General features: G+C 36.0%; 1 protein-coding gene across 1 annotated transcript in view; it reads left to right on the top strand.

Moving 5' to 3' along the window:
- The first annotated feature begins 2,404 nt into the window (after positions 1–2,404).
- The window catches only part of LOC115633094 (collagen alpha-1(XVIII) chain), an 84,288-nt gene continuing 63,796 nt past the window's right edge, over positions 2,405–22,896 (top strand). Inside the window, exon 1 of the mRNA XM_030530474.1 lies at positions 2,405–2,561. The gene's annotated coding sequence lies outside the window, so the exon portion shown is untranslated. The remainder of the gene's footprint in view (positions 2,562–22,896) is intronic.

Raw genomic sequence — 22,896 nt, 5'->3', positions numbered from 1 at the left:
TTAGCCATTTCTATAAACTGCTTTTCAAATTATTTATAGAATTTTAAATCAAGCGTTGCCGCCACCCTTAGTTGCTGCTGCCACTTGCAAAATTATGCAAAGTTTTATTAGAGCATAAATAATTAAACTATGAACACATGTGAGACTTGGGGGGCAGTTGCCAAAGTTTAACGCTTACCAACAATAAACTGTTTTTCCTCTCAAGTTTTTTGTTTGTTTGTTATGTCTTTTCTAAACGAAAGTGTTGCAAGTTTTGCCTACGCCTGAGCCTGGGTCTGCGTGTTGATGACAGGCTGGCACACTTGGCTATTTTTAGCTAAGCAGCATCAACTTCAAACGCACGCCTGTGAACAGTGTCAGCAAAAGGAGTTCAAAAAATGTTGCCTCGAGAAGTTGAAATGAGGCACACAAAAACGTGTTTATAGTTCGCCTGCCACAATTAAACGTGACCAAGGCTTGGCACGAAGGGAGAGAGAGAGACAGTCAAATACCTTAAATTGTTCAAATAGCGACATGAAATGGCAAGAAGTGGGGAGAATGGTTTTATATAGAATAGCATAATGATTTGCCAAAGTCTTACTGAAGGTGAAATGAAATTGTTAACATTTGTTAATAGTTTGATGGGCTAATTGAACTATTTCTTGTAGCTATTATTTCTTTATTTAAGGGGTGTTTATTTAATATATAAAGTTTATTCCAGCCACTAGAATACATTTCAAATGAAATGAATGTTAACAATTTCAAATACTCCAATTATTTAATATAATTCAATGGGCAAACATTTCAGTATCTTTATTCAAACAACAAACCTAATATAGGATAATAATATATATTTGTGAAATAAATGTTTGTCTTAGTAGTATTTTATGAAAATTTATGGCAGCAACATAGTTCTCATCACTCTTTGAAGCTGTCGTATTCTTATTAGAACGTATTTCCACCAACAAACAAAGTATAATTTTCTCCATTTTTTTGCAAACTAACTGACAATTCAGGTTTGCAGAGCGTAAATAATAACATTACGTTGTGTATTACATGACAAACAAAATGAAATTGTCCGCCCGAAATTTAATAACAAAACTGCAGGCAGCCTTTTGTTTCAGGAAAAGGCAACAAAAAAGCGCTAGCTTCACCGTCAACTTCAACGTCTGCGACATCGACGACGCGAAGAGACAACGAGCAGCCGTTCACAACAGTAGCAGCAACTGCGTCGACTTCAAAAGCAAAGCAGCAGCAGCAACTGAAAGCTTAAAAACATTCACTGCCAGCGTCGCTGCTGTGCAGGCGCTGCCATTGACGTTGGCGTTGGCGTTGGCGTCGCTGCTTGTCGGCTTTTCGACGGTCTCGCTGGTCTCGAAGCAAAGCGCCAGCCTCAGTTTGTTATTTGACGTTCAGCAAGTGCGACGCGAGCCTGGCACACGCGAAATTTATGCGAGCGACTTTTAAACGTGCTGCGCGTTTTTGAGTTGTGGTTGTGGTTGTTGTTGCTCTTCTTGTTACTGTAAGCACACGCAGTTTCGTTTTCGTTGCGTATACGTCATGCACCTTACAATCAGTGTGTGTGTGTGTGTGTGTGTGTAAGTGGTAGGTTTGTGCGGCCTTTTGCCGCACTTGCCGGCCGCTGATTATCGTGAGCTCGAGCTTATGAAGGCTCTTGTCGCGCGCTCTACTCTACTTTTGTATTTTACTTTTTTGTTTTTTTGTGTCTGCCTTTGTGCATCTTACGCGTGCATTTATTTATACATTTCCATATTTATTTCTTAGCTGTTTATGCAAAGCCATTGTGAATGGGTTAAGAGGGAAGGGGATGTGCTGAATGCCTTTGTCAGTTGCATGTTGCCAATAAAATGCATCATTTATGCTCACCCCCCCAGTGCCCTCTGCTCACAATCAGTGAGGCTTCAAGCTCAATGTAGTCAAGGACCGGCCCTGTTACTGGCCTACGATTGTTGTGAACTATCCGCAAATATTGACAGTTTTATTTTTGCGTTCTTTCTTTACTGTCCAGTTTAAATGTCTGTGTGTCCGTCTGTTCGTCTTTCTGTCTGTCTGCCAACCCATCTCTGCGTGTGTGTGTGTGTGTGTGAGTGTTAGTCATTTATGTGCAGCTTAAAGTGTCGCGTTGTCATCGATTCGCTTGTGATTGGCCGACAATAAAGAGCGGGCCTTTTGGCCATTGTGCCTAAACGTCGCATATGAAACATCCATAGCCGCAATCGCTTTTATTCTCCTGCAGCAAAATGCCCGCCTGAATAGTTTCCCGTGTCTATTGCCTCTATTAGCTATGAAGTGTGAGCCTCCAGCAAAATCCATACAATAATAATACAACAACAAAAATTGAAAAAAAGAGCAGGCTCAGTGTATTGAAGTGAAGTGAAGGCACGATAACTGCCACAGGCATTGTCAACTGTATCCGTGGAGCAGTTTTGTATTTCTGTCTGTGTGTGCCCAATTGTCAGCAGTCAACAAGCGGAAGCGGCACAGTCCAAATCCTGCCCGAAACTATGCGGCGCTAGTGGCCCGATAAAAGCCAGAGGAATATTCAAAAGTACACAGCTGAGGTAAGCGAGGGCGCAATCACCAGTTTATTTTTAACGATTACATTCCGTAATAATACCATAACAATGTTTGATTTTTTATACATTTTTAATTTTTGAGAAGCAATTCGACCTGCTTTGTGTCATATACTTAAGTATTTTTTAATGAATCGAATCAAGTTGTTTGTGTTTTGATACTCTTACTATTAAAGGTATTATAGCTTTAGTTTCGCGATAGATTTCGCGACACTTGAATGCCAGATAGATAGTTTAGAATTACAAAGTCACATCCGACAATGCTGATTTATGTGTCTCTACTATTCCCCTCAGTGCTGAATCTGTTTTGAAATCAGGGCCAGACCATTTTAAAGTGCTCCCAGTAAAGATTCTTCAGCAGAAGTTTTTGTATAGCTCATCAAAAATATCAATTGCAAAGCTGAAATAGGTTGTATATAATAAAAGAGTGTATTCAGTCTTCGAACAGTCAAAGAACGCTTGGTTTATTGTTTTCTTTTACTGTATATTTTTTATTGTCAATTTGGCAAGTCTTAAAAACATTTTATTTAACTTATAGTTTATAGTACTTATGAGTATATTGTTTTCTCTCACGCTCTTATCACAAACATTCGCTTATGGCAGAATAAAAATGAACAAAACAGAATTGAGAAGAAGGGAAATCGTGCTAAGAACAGACATTCCGTTTTTATATTAATCAGATTTGCACGCAATAGTCTATTGAACTGTGGATTGAACAATTTCAAGTGCTTGGTCTTCATTAATTTTTAATACGATAAACGATATAACACATAACCATACTATATTTAAGTAAATAAATACATATATGCTCGCTTTAAATGCAGTCTCTATTGGAACAAGATGTGCTTGGGTTCTTATCGAAACTTTAACTACCGAAATCTTAAGTTGGGATTGAGATAAGAAAAAAAAAAACAATAAAGCTTGGATTTAATTGAAGAGTGGAATAAAAGATGAGCAGAAAGTTATTCATGAGATTCATAAAAATATGAAATCCAACCGACTAGGATTTTTACTGCCTGATGTTATATTGTCTCAAAAAGGACTGCATAAACACTTCGAGACAAGCGCTACGCATGGCATTCATTATTAATTCGATGTTTTATTAGTGTTTGGCTGCCGCCCCAAAAATTGATTAGTTAATTAATCAAATTCTGCTCCATTACCGGGGCATGTTCATGTTCGCCAAAATCAATTTCCGTTTCCAAGCAATCAAAATTATGGCAAACTGAATACTCGCATAAACTCATTATAAAACAGTACAAGTAGCACTTGAACAAAAATTGAAGTCCCAACAATGTCGTCATGCAAATTGCTGCATTAAGTCAAGCACAACAGATACACACACACACATATATAAGTATATACAAGTATATATATGAGCTAACATGTTAATCTTGTACATATATTTCATAAAACTATTCGATTATCTCAGTTGCGAGCATCCGCTGGCGTTACGTTGCTTTTGTTTTTCATGGTTCATTTTTTGCTATTTGCTTTAAAACGTTTTACAAAATGAAGCAGAAAAAAGAAACAAAAACGAAATTAACAAATGAGCAAATATGCATAATTTATTTTGCAGGCCATTGTCGTTTGTTTACATACTCGAACATATATACTCGTACAAGCATTTACCATGAATGAATGAAAGTGATAAGGGCGTAACAGAAAACATGTGAAAAAACTACTACTAAAAAGCGAAATCTGTTTTAAATAAATAACAACAGCACATGTCAGCTGTCACAGAGAAGAAAAATATGGCGAACTCGTACATCATTTCAAATAAAACATCAATGTAGACATAACTTATCATTTTCATAGCTATTACTGAATCTTTTTCCTTTAATTGAAGTTAGACATTGAAAAGAGTTTCTGTATTTGCAAAATTTAAAATTGAAATATAAAAATACTGCTAAGTACTTCAGATTAATCTAAATGTTGACGAAACGACAATTTCAGAAAGCACTTTAATTCTCAACTATGCTTTGCTTATTAAATGAAAAAAAAAACAAAGAATAAAACCGATATCCTAATAAACTAATAACGAAATGAAGATCGAATATACATATATATGTATTATGATCATTAATTCGCGGCTCACTTATTTTGCAATATCGGTGGGTCTGACAATATTTTTTGCACATGTTTGCCTTCATTCCCATTGGTAAATAATCAGGTTTAGCTATTCAATTTGTCTGATCATCTGTTGAATATAAACACATATCTAATATACAACAAAAACGCATTTAAATATTTTTGAAAAAATGTTAGCAGATCTACACATACTTGTATAATAAAATGGTTGGCTCTGTTGATGTCCATGGAAGTCTCTCTGCTTTGATTGAGGTTTATAGTTGTGATTGAAACATAAACAAGTGGATTGTCAACAATATACGGATTCGTACAGTGATGCTAATGTTTGTCCTTTGCTATCATCATTAGTTATTGAAAGAATGAGCAGTGTTATATAATTATTTGCATATGGACATATTTACATATGGGCCTTTTTCTGTGCTTTTTTGATTCTTTGAAACCAAAATGTTGACAGATCGGTTAATAGTCACATTGCTTGCATGCGGGTTCTAGTCGAAACGAGTTCGATCGAAAACTGCGAACACATGCGGGTCTTATATATGTATGTATGAACAAATCCGAGAGCGATGATTCCGCAATTGCTCATGCTTCCTTCGATATATTCTGAGTAATTGTTATTTTAGCAGGAAATTAACAATTGCGGATTATGCCCACAAAGCCCGTTCCAGGCTTTCTTTAGGCACTTTTCACATAAAGCTCGACATGAATGGTTTGAGCTCGATATTGTCTAACAGGTTAAAAAACATGAACAGTTTGATGAAGTAGGTTAATTGTGACCTCAATGTAATGTTATGCGTCATAAACCCTATATTTTATGTTGATTTTATTTATCAATGCATAAAATTAGAAATGATTCATGAGCACAAATCATTTTATGACTCTTAAATATGCTTATAAACAACTCAAAACAATGTGGTACTTGTAATTAGTAATGAAAAATTTCATTGTAAAATTTTGTTTTGTCTATATCATTAAAAATAGTTCATTTTGTATTAAAAAGAGTAGTTAGTTCCGACCTGTTGTTTTTTTTTTTTTTTTTTGGGCTTCTCCTTTCAAGAAAATGTTCATTTCTAATCACTGGTTACGCCCATTTGCATCTGACATTTTTTATGATTAATAAAAATGAACAAATGTGTCATTTGCATTCAAAGTTGATATGGAAGTACAACAATATTATATGGTTATATAATTACTGTTGTGTATGACAACATTCTGTTGAGCCCCCCACCGACGTGGTACGTGGGCCTTATCACCGACAGCAGCTTCAACTTCTATGCGGGCATCACGATTTAAAAAGTACACACTCTTATCTTAATTAAAAGGCAATTCCCCGGTACGCCCGGTACTCCCGTTACTCCTGCTACACCCTTTGCCAAAGAGTTGTATAAACTTTTAACAAATGTAAAATATTTGTTGCCAACTCCAAACTATGCCGGCACATTCACATTCACATTCCCATTGTCTGTATGTATGACATGCATGACAATGTTTGTACTTTTTGTTGTTATTGTTCCGCCTGTTGTTGCTGCTGCTCTGCAACTCTAATTCATTGGCAACAACAACCACAACAACAACAGCAGCTACATCAACAGCAACGACAGCCAGCAGTGGCAGTCGAAATTTATAAAACAAATGTACTTTGATGTAAAACATATATGCCAACAAACAAAGCGAACAACACAAAAATTAGTTGTGCCTACAAACGTCCAATACTCACACACAATATATGCAAGGGCGTATGCAGGAACGGCCAGGGGGGATCAATTAGAGGACGACTATGACAAGGGTTATATATTTCTATCACAACTAAGAAGTTATCATCTAAATTTTATTAAAAATGTTCGAACAGAGACAAATTTTCCACCTGAGGATTCAAACTAAGAATTATATCCCCACTCTTTAGTCAAGGGGTTCAACTCTAGATAAATTCTGCCTTTAAATAAGAACTTACCAGAAATTAGAATAGCATACTGAAACTAATCGGTTTTTCTTTATGAGCGTTATTCAATATTCGTATCGTTAATATGTTCAAATCAAGGCCTAAAAGATTATAGAAATCTAACCCTCTTTTTGTGAAAATCTTCGTGCGCCCTTGTGGATATGTATATACAAGTATACAAAGCATATATGCATGTTCATAACTAGACCCAAGTCCCTGGGCTATTGTTGTCGGGTTGTCTACTATATTCCCTACACAAGAGCAGAAATAATAATTGTGGCATAAAGCTAAATGTGTGCTAATTTCGAAATTTGCAACGTGCTCAGCTCAAGAAATCAACATGAAAATGTGTGAATCTATATACATATGTACTTAGTCTTGTATGTATTTACATTTATATGTATGTATACAGCCATCCTGTGCAATTAATTATATCCTTTACATTTGTTTCTTGTCATGAATATTTTCTTTGAATGACTTAATTCAAATACACTTAATTATATTTTGGCATTTACTTACACAACAGGTGTATATACTTGTATATTCCGTGTATGGCCGAGTTGCAAGAAGAACACGGACGAGGAAGCACAATAAAATAAGAACAGAACACGATGCCAAAAGCAAACTGAAAAAATGCCCATGCATTTGTGGATGTGTATTTTATTCTTGAATAAAAAAGAGGGGATTCGCTCAATTTTGTCACTTTTAATAAAAGACAAAAATTCAATTTCTTCATTAATGTTTCCAATTCCCATCTTCAGCTCACTGAAATAGAAAAAATATAATATAATAATATCCGCACTCAAATCAACAAAAATAAATAAATAAATACGTACAGTCAGTTCGGATTTTCTTGAAACAGTATGTATGCAGCACTAAGTTGAACCAAAGCAGCAACAACAACAGCTGCAGGCAGCGCATGTGCAGCGATTTTATTTACCGCTATAACTTTCTTCAGAATTGACCAATCATGATGAAACTAACATAACATACGGACACATAATCACTAACTGAATGTATAATATATATATTACAGGAGTTATGAGAAACACGAATTGCGGGGGAGTGGGGGGTGTATCAGAAAAAAAAATACAAACTCGTCCTTTATCGGACTTATTATGACTATGAAAATGTGTGTATATATTCATGTTTTTCTAACTACTCATCGACACCATGTATCTGAATAATATCACTTCATTCACGCACGCACTATACATACATATGTATGTATGTATGTTTTGTTTGGTATACTAGAGCACAAAATTCCTTTGAATTTCCATTACTTTTCAGAATCAGCTGAATTAGCTTTTGCCGAAAATAACAATTGCATTTATGATATTCTCTTGCTCGAAACAATAACACTTACACTTAGGATTTGCCTGCACGTTTGAAAAATGAATAAAATCTGCACCACTTTCATGAATGATTAAGTCAAATTCACTGACAGAAATAATATGCAATTGGAAATCAAAGTCAAATGCAAATTTATGGCCCATAATGCTGTACTAACCCAAACGTTGTCGTGTTGCTATTGGTGACTCAGCCAAAAGTGATGACAGTATCTTTAAAAAGTGAGAAAAATGTTGTACTCGTCATAGGCACAGTAGACGCAGAATCGTGTGTATGTGTGTTAAGAATTAAAATTTTTTTAAATGGGTCACCTATGATGTATGTATGTATGAATGTCTGGTTGTTGCTGCTGGCTGGCTGGCTGACTGACTGACTGACTGAGTTGGTGCTGGTTGGTCGTGTGGTCGTGAGGTCTTGTGGTCGTTGGGCGCACTTGGACCCACGATGGCGAAATATTTAAATGAGAAACATGCGCTTGGTATGTGCGTTGCTCATATTTGTACAACTTGTTGCTTGTTGATTAACGCGTTTCCACATTTCAATTTCATTAAACGAAACCAGGCAAAGCCAAAGACCAATTGCAGTTGCAGTATCCGCGACAACAACAACAACAACAGCAGCAACATGAACAACCAACAGTTTCAAATTCAATTCAAATGCGACTGCGTTCGGACTTGCCACTGCAAACTGCATGGTAATGCAATCAACAAAGTAAACTCCTAAATCAAGTGGCCAGAAAAGTGAGGGTGCTGGCGGCAGCTGCAGGGACGGCAAATAAAAAAATCCTAGCTTAGCATAATATGTGGCAAAGAAAAAATATAAAAAAGTAACGTTCAAAAATATGAACCCAACTATGGTACGAGTATTAATAAAAAAGAAAGAGGAACGGGTTTGATGAATCAACAGCACAGCATGTTGCATCGATTAAAAAGTCCAGCAAAAGAAGCAGAAGAGGTATGTGGAAAGATGCAGAAGGTGGTTGCTGCATGATGCATGAAAGATTGGCAAAATCGTGGTCGAAGATTAAGCTCAGCTTCTGCTTCTTTTCCATCTTCAGACAGACAGAGAATGCAAGTTGTACGCCAATATATACATTTTGTGCATAATTAAAAGAAATACATACATATATTCAATGGCCGCATTATGCAAATGAACCAAGTGAATTATTACTGCTGGCATTTGAGAATTTTCACTTTTAATTTTTTTGTTCGCGGCTCATGTAAATCTTTAAATGCGCTCAGGCAAGTTCACATGAATGTTAAGCCCAATTCCCACGATAAGCAAACAAATTTGCTGACATTTGCATTTATTTGAAGAATTCATGTTTAAAGCCAAAGCATTCAATGCCTGCATTTTGAAAATGTTGAAATGGAACCATTAGTTGAGAGCACTTTTAAATTGATTTATCTATTATGGTATATAGGTTTAATGCTGCCGTACAGATGAATTGGTTTGAATGGAACGCAATGAATTATTGCGAATATTGTATTCTAAGTTATTTATGTGTCTCGAATTTTCATGTGGTTTTGTTGCAGATTAAGCTAAGAAGGACTTTCTTCTTTAAAGCTGCTCGCATATGAAACATCCTTAAGGCAATAAAATAATATTGTACTACAAGTATATATGCGAGTATATATACTATAAGTCAGTCAGTCAGCCAGCAGCAACGACCAGAAATTCATACATACATCACTCATTACAACAAAATTTAAATTCTTTACACATATTCACGATTGTGCTTCTACTTCTTCTTATATAGCAGCTCCTAAAACACGTTTCAAAACATATTTCATAGCATATTAAAGATCGATTGTTTTGAAATATTATTCATAATTCTACAAAGTATTATTCGGCAATTGAATCGGCGATTGATATTGAGTTTAGTGATACTCAGAAAAAATTGCAGCGTCTCATTGGATTGGCAATAAAATGTGCGTGCTTATGAATACTTACGACCTATAATGCATTGTACACATTGTCGGATATTGTTCCGAGTGTTTTTATTAACGCAAAGTATTGGAATTTGTAATGCCGGGACAATGCCCATTGTCTGCCGCTCAGTGTTTACAAAGGCAATGCATACAAGTACAACCATTTTGCGAACATAAATAATTTTGAATGTTAATCTGAAAACTGCGCACATTTGAGATACATTCAATGCGATCCACACACAAAGACATACGGAATTATGCCAAGTAATCGCATTTCATCAACACGTTTTGATGCACATTGTGGCCATTATTCTAATAACTGAGTTGTCAAGCGATTGCTTCTTAATTGGCTACCGTATGTGTGGCAAGCGACAAGCGTCATTCTCGCCATTAGCAGATTTAATAATACACATTTAATTTATGCACAAATAAATTGAACGCTTAGCGCCGTCTCATTGTACAGTATATAGTAGGCGCCTAAAGGCTGGCCGCCCAATACTTGCGCCCCAGCTTGTGATAAGCATCGAGCGTTTCTGTTTACAATAATTGGCCAAGTCGGCGTTTGGCTTTGAACCGTCAGTCGGTTTAGCTGGACCACAGTGATATATAAGCGCAGAGATCAGGTGGTACTGAGATGTAATATTATAAAACACTTGTATAATTGAAACTAACTTTTTTTCTTAGCAAATAAATGTGTATGTTCATCAAGTGTCCTTATTAATCTGCAAAATAGAATGCAATGGTATAATAATTTAAAATAGCTGAGTAATTTCAAAGAAGAAACCAATTTTGATATTTATCTCTGGGAAATGTGATTTGGTGTTGTCCCTAGAATATATTACTGACATTCTTTAAAAACATTCTTTATAAACATAAGCATTGTAATTTAATGTTCATAGTGCATAGTTCAAATCTGAAGTTTTCCAAGATCTAGGCCACCAACTTTGGTACTCTCGTTAAGGCCCTTCCGCCTGTTTTCAAAATATACTTAAGTTGAACGGTTGAAATATTGGTGGCCATTTTTCAGAAGTGCGGCTTCTTGACAATGATTTGCTCCTACTCGCTCACCTGCCTTGTATTACTTTGCATCGAATTGTGACATCGCTCGGTCAATGGTTGATTCACACTTCAATAGTATAATAACATACATATATACATTTTTAAATTGCATTATTCATTTTATTGCTATAAAGTCAACAACAACAAAAAATAGGATATACATGTACATAGTACATATGCGCCATATAATGACTTGAAAATATTAATTTGGATATTTGAAAACAACATTTTTAGAATATTTCATGCCTCAGATAATCCGACATTATTCATTATGGTAGCAAAGAAAATCAAGCGATAAAAAGATTTACTTGACAATCACAAATACTTTCAGTTTTTGCCTTAATCTATGATATACAGCCGGTCTTCCTCAAGAAGCAATAATTTTGAGGAAAAAAAAAAACAAACAAAGAGCCCAAAGTCAAAAGATATACGTAAATGCAATAAATTTGTTGCCTTTTGTATTATTGTATTGTTGTTATTTCGAGAATCAGCAATGACATTTATTGGCGTATCAAAGTAATGCTCACACCAAACGCTTATGAATCGGTTTAAGCAAAATCGAAGCATTATGCAGATAAGCAAATGTACTGCGTAGCGCTTTCAGTTGCCAAATAAACCTTTATCCTTCTTCTAAAGACTTCTATTGATACGAGTACTCTAATAATTCTTAGAGAATTTTCAAGTAGTTTTTTTAGAAATGATGGTACAGGTTTCGAGACTCTGATGATAATTGCTTTAAAACTTCCACTATGAGTTGAATTACTTAATGCTCACTTGTATTGATATTAAAAATTGTATTAAGATATTTGCATGTATAAAATTTAAAAAGACGTTCTTCAGACATTTTAGTCTGTCGAATTAAGCAGTTTAAATGTAATTATATCGATTCGTTTGGGGGAAGTTTCACTGTAGGTCATACCGGTTCCGCTTCTGCTGAAATTTTTCGGCCGCTTATCTGGCGATTTAAATCGAAATACAATTAGCCAAATGAGTTGGCTGGCAAATACACCATTCACATACAATATACAATAGTTGTCTACTGGCCAAGACTTAATTAATTCGTATGCAATGTGTACGAGTGTGTGTGTGGATGTGTGTCTGACGTTGTCGTTGCCATTTTGATGCTTTGCCAGCTGGCAAGCGCCATGTCGCGTATAGATCGTTTATTTCATATCGATATTGTTTGGCCGTTTATGTGATTCGCCCGCGATTAGAAAATTTATGCAAAAAGCGTAACGATTTTTAAATCGGGTTGCAATACGAGTATATAGATATGTACATAAATAAATAAGTTAGTACGCTTCCACGTTTCCACTCACACACGAGTACATACTTAGGCGAGTGCTGTCATTATTTTGTGTAAATTGTCATAAATTTTGCATGGCCAGACTCTGTGGCTGTGAATGTGGCCATAGTCTACATAGCACAAATAAAAAGTAAATAAAGTTATGCACAGTTTACTGGCATCAGGCGATATCAGTTAGGTTGGCTTTCAGGTTCGCTGGCAGCGATTGTGGTTGTCCTCCAGCTGTTGATTTTAACTACAAGTCAGAATGTTATTGCTGGCAATTTATGCTGGATTTTTATGCAAAGGCATTTATTAGACACCAATTTGGCATAATTGGAAGTACATAGCAGTTGTCTTTGTTGTGTTTATTATGCTACATTTTATTTCAAGTGGCTATTTCGCAAGCCTATTGCCCCACGAACAAACCGAGAGACAGAAATTGGCTATCAAAATATTTTTAGTAATTTAATTTCATAATCGAGTGTGTGTGTTTCTTTCTGAGTGTGTGCAGCATATGTATTTATTATTTCATTTTATTTATGCACTCATCGCATGTTCGAATACGAAAATCTTCCCAGACTTTTTGTTTGTATCAAAAATAAATATCTCTTGGCGTGCGTTTGTCGTAAATTTTAGCTTTAATGTGCTTTAAAAATAATAATATGTGGTTTTACATATGCGCCTATAGGAACTTATATGTGTGCTGATGTCTTTTATAGTGAAGGCAGTAGAGGGGAATAATAATCGTAATCTTTAATGAACACTTCGTTAAAATTACTTAACATTTTAAAATGGCTTTTATTTAAACGAAAATTGTTAAATTGCGGATTTTAATTTAGTTCTCTTAGAATTATAACTTATACTTAAACTTATACATAAACTTAATTTGCCATGCTTAATTTATATGTAATTTCATCCAAATCGATTGGTTTTCGGAAAAGTAATTTGGGAAATAATTTTAGCCCAGTATTTCGATCTTATTCCCTTTCTTGCATTTCATGAAGTTTGGAAAGGATTTGTTTGTAATACATGTATACATACATATATGCGAAGAAGTACAGTTTTGTTTTGCATTTGAATCTGAAGATACTTTAAGCTTTTAAACAAAGTTCAGCCGTTCTTCAATGTCTGTGGCTTATCGCTAAACTTAAGACAGAAGCACAACGAAAGCAAGGAATGCACTAAATACAATATATAGAAGTATGTGCATATTTACAGCGATAAGGAGATGAAATCATTTCCGATTGCAAACTCTTGCACAGTCAACAACAGGCGCCTACAAGACATTGAACTAAATTCAAACTTGCATCTAGACACTCTAATTATATAGACTATACTCGTATATATAGGTACTATATGTAGTGTGTACATGGCCACCTTAATGCCTTACATCATTATCTGCTCGATTGCTGTTGTTGTATGTCAGGCTCTGTTTTGTCTAAGCACTCAGCACGTGGAACTTGGCACGGCTTAAGGCCTAAACACATTCGCCTGGCTGCGTGCTTCCATTTCAATTAACAGATTTGCTTGAGGAGCGAAAGAAATATGTATAGTACATCGAAGGGCCACGTATGCATTGAGTGGTAATATTGTATGTGACTTATCGGCATCAATCGTGTTATAACTTCCGTTTCCTGCATGCGGCTCAATAGAGGCGACTAATAGACGTTGTTGGTTCCTCAAGTGCCACTCGACAGAGCATCTCAATGCTGCTTAACCTTTCAAGCAGAGCAGCGCACACTCACACAAACAAACGCTGTCCTGTTGTATTAATGCAAGGCGCTGGCGTGGACACGGGCCTTTTACTTATTTATGGGTGGGGAATAGATCTGGGTGTTGGTACGGGAGTGGGAGTGCGTGTGCGTAAGTGTATTATGATGCTGTGCCAAACGACTGCCCAACTTTGCCCTTAGGCCAATGACAAGAACAACAAGCAACAGAAACAGAAACAAAATATACTGGAATATTAACTTTCGCTGTGGCAGGCAGGCGCCTTCAATATCGTTATCACTACGCGCTTTGACATTATTTGTGGGCTTGCCTTAAGGGCAGGGCTGATAGAGATGGAGATGGCCCAGTTACCACATCACGCCAATCATGTTAATAAAAGCAATCAAACTTATCTCTTGTTACTAGATAGAATATTAAATATATTCTTTATGCATTCTTGCTCACTGTTGATCGAAAAAGTTAATTTTTTAAATTAAATATACTAATATAAAATATACTTTACTTATGGGACAAATTTCAGTCTTTTTTATGAACATTTTTGATTAGCCCTAATCTTTAAATTTAAATATTTTTAATGCCACAGTGCTACACATGCGTTGTTTGCCTTCGATTTATTTTTGGCCATACTCGTCTATTTTTAAATGTTTTTAACTGCTAAAAATTTATAGTCTATTTTAAAACTTTCAGTGCTTACTTTCCGTTTTAAAATTTTTTAAATTAAATTTCTTTTAGATGAACAGAACATTCTAGGGCTCATTTCAAATCAGATTTTTTTTTTAAATCAGCGCTGCGCAATCGCCATGAGATATTCCTCTTGATACTGAAGACCAACTGGTAATTGGATGAAGGCGTTTTAATTTGAATAGTTCATATTTCCTAAATGCTTTTCCTTAAAGTTATTTATAGTTTAAAGTGCAGCCTGGCTTTACAGCTTTTGAACAACTTTAAATAAAACGAGTATAGGGTTATATTTAATATTTTGTGATTGGAGAAACATTTTATATATCATATATGTTAAGTGATGGTTTTCATTGCTACTTAATATTAATATTTCATTGAATTAAAAGCCTTTACAGCTGGCGCTTACTTGCACGTCACGCACCCATCTCTACTAGACAGCCTAACAGTCATCACTGCTTGCGGCCTTAGTATGGGTGCTTAATAGATTTTTTGTGTTTCGTATGTTTATCAGAGAGCATTTGATTGCCAATCAAGTTCAACTTTATTCAAGCGACTTTAATGGTTGCCCCCAAATGCTTAAATTTGCACACAATCTTTGCAGAACAGTGCAAAACTGTTGGTGGCAGCTGCAACCGCACTGATAACGGTTCCGGAAACCGCAATTGCCGAACTAAACGCAGCTCAGGCACATAAATATTTTGCCTACACACATCGCTAGGCCGGCCTGTGGCGTATCAACGGCGCATTACGTATACGCCACCGTTTCAGCGCTTTAAATATGATAAATGATGCGTAAGCCGAACGAGCTGCATGGCAACAGCAAATATCTCCCGCATACATACATACACACATGCATATATGTGGAACATAAACACACACAGGATACAAAAGTACAACGTTCTTTGTATGCACTGGAATGTGTTTTTAGAACAATATGGCAAATCGTGCGTAGTCTCTTAAAATATTCAACAAAGTTCGCGTAATTGTTTAAAAACTACACAACAACAACAACACAATTCATTTACGCTCCTTAAGGCGTAATTTCGTTTTTAAATGCATTTCAGTTCAAGACAATGCCCTAAATTATAGACACGCACATCTGCTGCACCAAGGTCAGTGAGTGAAAGTCTTCTCTGGCAATCGTGGCTACAATTATGAGTTTGGCCATAACAATTATCAGCAATCAACAGCAACCAACAAATGCGCACACACTTTTCCTCACTTGCTTTTGCCCACAGCAGCTGCGTCTGCTCCAGGCATAAAAGGCAATTAAATCCAGGGGCTATTTATACAAGCACAACAAACACCAAAGCAGGCAGACAAACAGACAAACAGCCAAACATACAACAACCCAAAAAAGAAATGAGCACAAAAATAAATGCGTTTATATCTTCACGATTTTCCATGCGAAAATATGATTTTCGTATTCGTACGTATTTGTATCCCCATGACTGGACTGGTCGCAGCAATTTGTTTAGCAGCATTTTTCATGAACTTTTGCTCCATTTCTGGCCAATGGCTCATTCTGGCTGAAAGCCAAATGCAACTCCAGACTGCATGAAATGTTGGCTGCTGGTCTTTAATATGCAATTGCCGGCAATCGCCCGAACCTAAGACCAATTTCAGCTCAGTTATCAATTTGAATATTAAATTTTAAAACATATTCTTAATACTCATAAATATGCGAATTTATTCAACCTGCCTGTTTGTCTGGTCTGCTTTATATAATTACTATATATAATAGGCTCAGAGCTACCCACTTTAAATATTAGTTTATGGGCAGAACCATCTATTCTTTGAAAACTTGTTAAGAAGGTAGAACAATATGATAACTGTAAATGGCAAATCCAAAGCTAATACTGAGGTTATACTTTTTTTTCTGTTTAATAAATTGGCCGTAATGATTAGTCAAAAAAATGTATTCATAAATGTTGATGTTTAATCTAAATTGACATGAAATAAGCAAATGGAACAAAACATTAAAATAAAAGTGCATTGAAACATGCAAACTCTTTAAAGAAGAACAAGTAATTAATGAAGCGTAAAGCAAAAGGAAATCAGATGTAAATGAAATGAGTAGATAAAAGTGAAATAATAAAGTTTACATTTCAATTTCTTACTGTGTAAGGATGCATATGCACTCTCACAACAAACCTTACGAGTGGGAACCTTGAACCCGAACCCACCAGTCAGTGCACTGAAAGAGTTCAACTACCTGATTCGGCTGAGCGTTTCCAGGTATCGCGGATCATATCGAGTTAAGCAAATACAGCAATATGTAGTCGGATCAAAAAAGAAGCTGAAATAAAAGGAAAGAGTACGAGAAAGAGATTGCGGACCCCATAGCGTGCGAGCAAAAACATTATAATGACAGCAATGAAGGAGACGATGATGACTTGGCACACCCCATTCATCAAGTTCGATGGGACGCACGACACGCACAGCAGCCTCAGAGACATGAACACAGCCTCTTGTCTGTTGCACATTTTATTGAACTTTTTTTGCCCTGGTTTTTCGGTTGCGACAACATGTTGCACATGGCCGAGCCTTGGGGGCTGAGGCATGTGGCTGTGGCATCCACTTGGCTGCCAACGCACAGTGTCGACAGCTAAGTGCAATATGAGTAGCACTCGAGAAGTCGCCGTCCCAAGAGGAGGGGATAAAAGGGGAGGGTATGCTTAAAGATTATTTAAATCACTGCTGGCAGCTGTTGTGGCAAGGGGTGAACGAGTGCCACATATTTGGTCGTCAGCGTTCTTGTTGTTGTTGCGGCTATTGCTGTTGCTGTTGCTGTTGCTATGGCCTGTGGCATGTAGCTAATTACTCTTCCACATACACAACATTCGCTTTGAGCTGCCTGGCGCTTTGTCCACTGCATCCGTCCAGCCGGACAGTAGGGAATTATTTTGTGCCATTTTTCGTTCGTATTTATAATTTGATTGTTTTGCTCACAATTTTCTTATATTTTTCCGTAGCTGTGCTCTCCCCTTTTTCTTTTTTTCTTATTTGTAATTTTTTATTCTGTGCCATTTTCGAAGGCATACATTTATGTTTTTGTGCGAGTTGCTGAAAATACCAAGCACGATTAGGCGGACGTTTTTATTTGGGTTTGTTTTCATGAAATTATGTGCTTGTATATATGTATAGCATGCTTCAATATCTTCAAAGCGAATTCAAGGCGCCGCACATCATTACAATGGAAATCAGCTCGAAATGAGAGAAACGCATGCTAAACCGGATTATCGTGATTGGCAACAAGCAAAGCATAGCCGAGTTATCAAGCCAAAATGAATTTTATTTACATATTGATTCACTTCAGTAGCGATTAGGGCGGCGTATTTAGCATACGAGTAAATACGCTTTGTCTACGATTGTCTCTGCTCAAATACTTATATACATATATACTTAAATAATATTGGATATTTTTTGTTCATTTACTTCGAGTCCTATAAAGTATTTGGGATTTACAAATAAAACCCTTCTCGCTTCTAATTTATCGCATAATTATTTGGAAATAATAAATGCGGCATGCATTTTAAATTTTCATTGTTCACCGGATATGAATCAAAGAGGTTGTTATTAAATCTAAGCTTGCTAAGTGCTTTTAATATCAATAAATTGAAAAGAAATTGTTTCGTTTGTAAATTCGCAGGCCGCTAAATTACAAACTAATGCATTATTAAAACTTAATTATCAATAAATAAATTATACATGTATTTAGAATTTCATGTATTTTAGGTAAACAACTAAATATGTTAATGCTATCTACCGATAACTAAATTGTGGTGGTGAATAAAAAAGAAATAAAATAGTGGTAACTCATGCTCTTTCATCGGAAAATATTAAAATTAAAAGACCGAAATTTTCAATTTCCATTGTTAATTACATAGTTTACAAATAAAATGAATAAATAAACATAAGAAGGTAAAATAGCTCCATAATATACTAAGTATTTTCTTTTCGAACCAAATAGTTCTAAAACTTCGAAATTGCGGAAAGCACAGAGCTTCATTGTATTGATCAGTTAATCATTCCTTTCTTTCTACTATGGGAAAAACAGTTTAAAGTTCGTATTTAGCGGTAATATTGTAGAGCCAAATATTTAAATCTCTATTTTTAATCATCCAGTATCCCAGTGTAGCGTCAAAATGGTATTCTATTTGAATACATTTTCATAAAAAGATGTCGGTTATTTCGGTAAAATATTTGTAATATTACCAACAAAATGCGTGTCATGATTCGAATAGAACTCCTAATCATAGGAATTTATGCTACGCGATTTTAGTGAGCATTTATTAGTTAGATAGGCTATCGAATTACAAGTACATGTCATGGTTTCTACTTGTATCGTAAACTTGCTCAACACACTCGATTTGGATAGTTTTTATGAGGCTGGCAGCTCAACATCTGTCCAAAAAGTGCGGGCTAATGTGCGATACATTGACTTAAGGCCGGCATGAAGTCGCTTAATTTATGCAAAGCTCCAATAAAGACACTTTAAACGTACAAAAAAAAAAAAAGAGCAAACATGATGCAAGCAGACAGGCAGGCCGAGAGACAGACAGACAGTCAGGCAGACAGACATACTTGTTGATATGCTACACATACTTACACACCTCGGAACATATGTAAGCAGAAACTCGTATGTGCGCTGGCATTAACCTTAATGGCAGTCAGCAACAAAAAATTGTAGAGGAAAACAAATAAAGTCAAATTTGGCATGCAAATCCTTTAAATCAAACAAAACAAATTGCAGGCGTTGGCAAAAAGCAAAAACAAAAAAACAAAACATTAAAGGCAATAAATGTTGACAAAGCGTCGAATGTTGAACGTTCCCTGAATGGCAGTGAAATTTTTGGCGTACGCGAAAAGCCAACGACGTGCAGCTGTTGCCGGCACCCCCCAAAAAAACCAGACCGACAAAAAAAAAGTAGAAACGGAAAACACAAGAAGTACAACAAATTGGAAAACATAAAATCAACAAAGCTAATAGTTCACTTAGGGAAAACCGCCGCAGCAGAAAAAAAAATAAAAAACAGCGAGAGACGAAAACCGAATAACAAAAGACGGCGACGATGTCAGTTGTCTGTCTGTCTGTCTGAACGAGTATGTCTTCTGTCCACAAAGTTGGGCAGGGACAGAGGTGACGGACGGACGGACGGACTGATGGACTGGGTGCATGGTTGGATCTGGATGGTTGCCCTAAGCCAAGCAAGCGCCGTGTGACACACTGGCACACATTTTCCCAACAACACACACACACACACACACACACACACACACACACACACACACGAAGACTGGCACACACCCAGGGAGAGCTACCAACACACACTGCAAGCTCACGTTGTGTGCGGCCCTAAGTCATATTGAGCCGATTTACTATTGAAAATAAAATTTTATTATATTTTTGCTGGTCGCTTGCCCTGTTGCCCTCCTTCTTCTTCTTCTTCGTCTTCGTCTTCGTCTTCTTCTTCTTATTGACACCCTCCCTCCCCTCTCTGGTTATCACTTCAAATGTGCAACGCTCTGACGACTTTTGAATTTGATGTTGTTCCACAGCTTTTTACGACATTCTGATTTGTTTCAATAATCGATGGTTTTGATTTAAAAACGGAAAAATAAGAAGAAGGCGAAAAATGTGTAATTTTTGCTGCGTGCCGGTTATTTTGAAACATTTCTGAAGTATCAGCAGCTGCTGCTGCTGTTAGTTTCCATTAAATTTTATGAGCCATTCCAGTATTTTTTCTTTTTCATTTTCTTCGGAAGCAAACACCCATTCAAGCTTTTTCAGCAGCAAATCATAATGAGTTATAAATTTATGAAACTTGTATTCTCCCCTGGCAGCAAACAGACATAATGCTGATGTCTGTGTATCTTTTATATACATATGTATGTATGTATGTATGTATTTATGTATGCGTCATACAAATCATACAAATGTATTTGATTGTAAGGCGTTTACTTTTTTTTTTTTTTGTTGTACTTTCAACACTTTCAGAAGCATTTGCATGAATAACTAACTCGAAGACGCGCCCCAGCTATGAGGTTTGCGTTCTGGATGGGTCTGGGTTTGATAGGCTCCAGCATTAGCTTTAGCTGCTGGGCTGTGGATTGGCGGGTTAGGCCCAACTAATCGGCATTACGTGCACTCCATTCTAAACAATCTTAGGCGGCGACATGGCGCGAGTTGCTGCTTGTTGTTGTTGTTTCTGCTCGCTGTCTCTTTGACAGCACCCTAGGAGCCAATTTTGTTGCCACAGACATACGGGCATTTGACATTGGCCGCACGGCCCGTTGCACGTGTCAGCAACTCGCGCGTCTCACGTCGTAAATGTATGTAAGTGTGTATATATAGTATGTATGGATGTGTCTGTGAATTGCATAAATTCTGACTCATTATGTCAAAAGCGGCAATTCTAATATGTTAAAGGCTTTGGTGATGCTGAAGAAGATGCCACCTTGTTAGCAATCGGGCAAATAAAACGTCTCTGAATTTTATGAATGTTAAAAAATCAAGTTGTTGATTCGCCGGCGTCTTGTTTGTTTTCGTTACTCAAATTGTGATATATCTGGCCACAAAGTTGTACATTTTTATGTAGATTTTATATTCTTCAGATTTTATGTCTTTTTACATTTCGGAAGGCTGTTTGTAAATACATATTTTTGAAATGTGGTCATTGACCAAAAAATCTTTCTTTTAATTTCGTTTACATTCGGGTAATATAAGTTGTTTCTTAGCTAAATGTGTTTTTCATTACAAATTGACCTATTTTTCTAATACTATAATTAGAATATAATAATAAGTTAAGTTATTTAATTTCAAACTGCCCCTCGCTGGCAAAAATCTTGTCCATCAATATTAAATAAAACAGAAAGTCACTTCCGTCAACATTATTCTTATCTATTATTTGTAAATAATGCGCTTAATGATGCCATAAATAATGCTTATAAAATTCATCGGATGACTTAATTTAGGGCCATGTAAATAAATATTTATTTGTATGCAGCAAGTAATTAAATAATATATATTAAATGGCTATAAATACATATATATATATATATATGGTACGATCACTTAAAGTAAAGGTCTATTTTTGTGCCATTTGTTACAATCAGCCCAATGCCTAGTTAGTTCAATCCAATACTCTAGAGTCAGATTGAAGTCAGTAGTGATGCACATACAAATTATGAGTTTATGTATTTCATTTTCTGAAAGGTAAAGTTTTCGAATAGTTCTTGAGATAGAATCTATTTTAGATATGTATGTATAGTTTTTAACTTTTATCCCAGGTTCAAGTCTATTTTAATAGAATGGTTTACTTAGTTCTTATCACAATTGAATTCAGTAAGTGACTACAATATCTAACTACGATAGGAAATCTGTTCCATTGAATTGTTTAACAAACTAATAATATTGTATTCTGACGGTTTTTGGTGTCATAATTCGATGCCTAACCAATCAATTGAGATACATACAATTATGTATGTCTAAATAAACTAAATACCGTATTATGCATTTATATATTTGTGGAGTTACATCTACGAGTATTGGGTTTTGTTTTGTAATTTCTTTTGACTGTCACTTTGTGCATTTCCCCCGACCTTCAATTATACGCACAGGAAAACACACACATACATACATTGATTCACACATTATATCAAATTAGCTGTCAATTCGGCATTATCATCATTTATGATTAACAGCCGGCAGCAATTGAATTTTTATTGTTGACATTCTTGCACTTCATCAACATGTTAATTAGTCATAATAGAGCAGCACTCTTCAAGAGCAGCATTCTTGCTTAATGTTAATAATTGAAAGTCATTTGCATAGCAAGCCGAATAAGTGAAAGTGGCCCAATAATTAAAATAATGCCATCGAACACTTACATACATACATACGTACGTACAGATGTATGTACATACATATATATACTCGGGCTCTATATCTATGTCTCGAGCTAAAAAGACCCGCTTGATAAATATTAATAGCCTGAATAGTGACAATTTGAGGTCAGCTTGGCGCCTTGATGTATGTACATATGTTAGTGAATGTGTGTGCTCTGTGTGTCGCTCATTAATTGTGTTAGTTTATGCATACAAATACATACATATGTATGTAATTTATGCCTAAATTAGACAACAAATTCCAAGGGATGCTTAAGAAATTATTATTTACTTATCAGCTGCTGCTGCTGCTGCTGCCGCTTGCCCTTGATGGGCAATTACACAATTAACTTAGCATGATTT

Source organism: Scaptodrosophila lebanonensis, unplaced genomic scaffold (assembly GCF_003285725.1).
Source record: "Scaptodrosophila lebanonensis strain 11010-0011.00,11010-0021.00 unplaced genomic scaffold, SlebRS2 tig00001415-arrow-pilon, whole genome shotgun sequence".
Lineage (NCBI taxonomy): Eukaryota > Metazoa > Arthropoda > Insecta > Diptera > Drosophilidae > Scaptodrosophila > Scaptodrosophila lebanonensis.
This window is presented reverse-complemented; position numbering and strand designations above follow the sequence as displayed.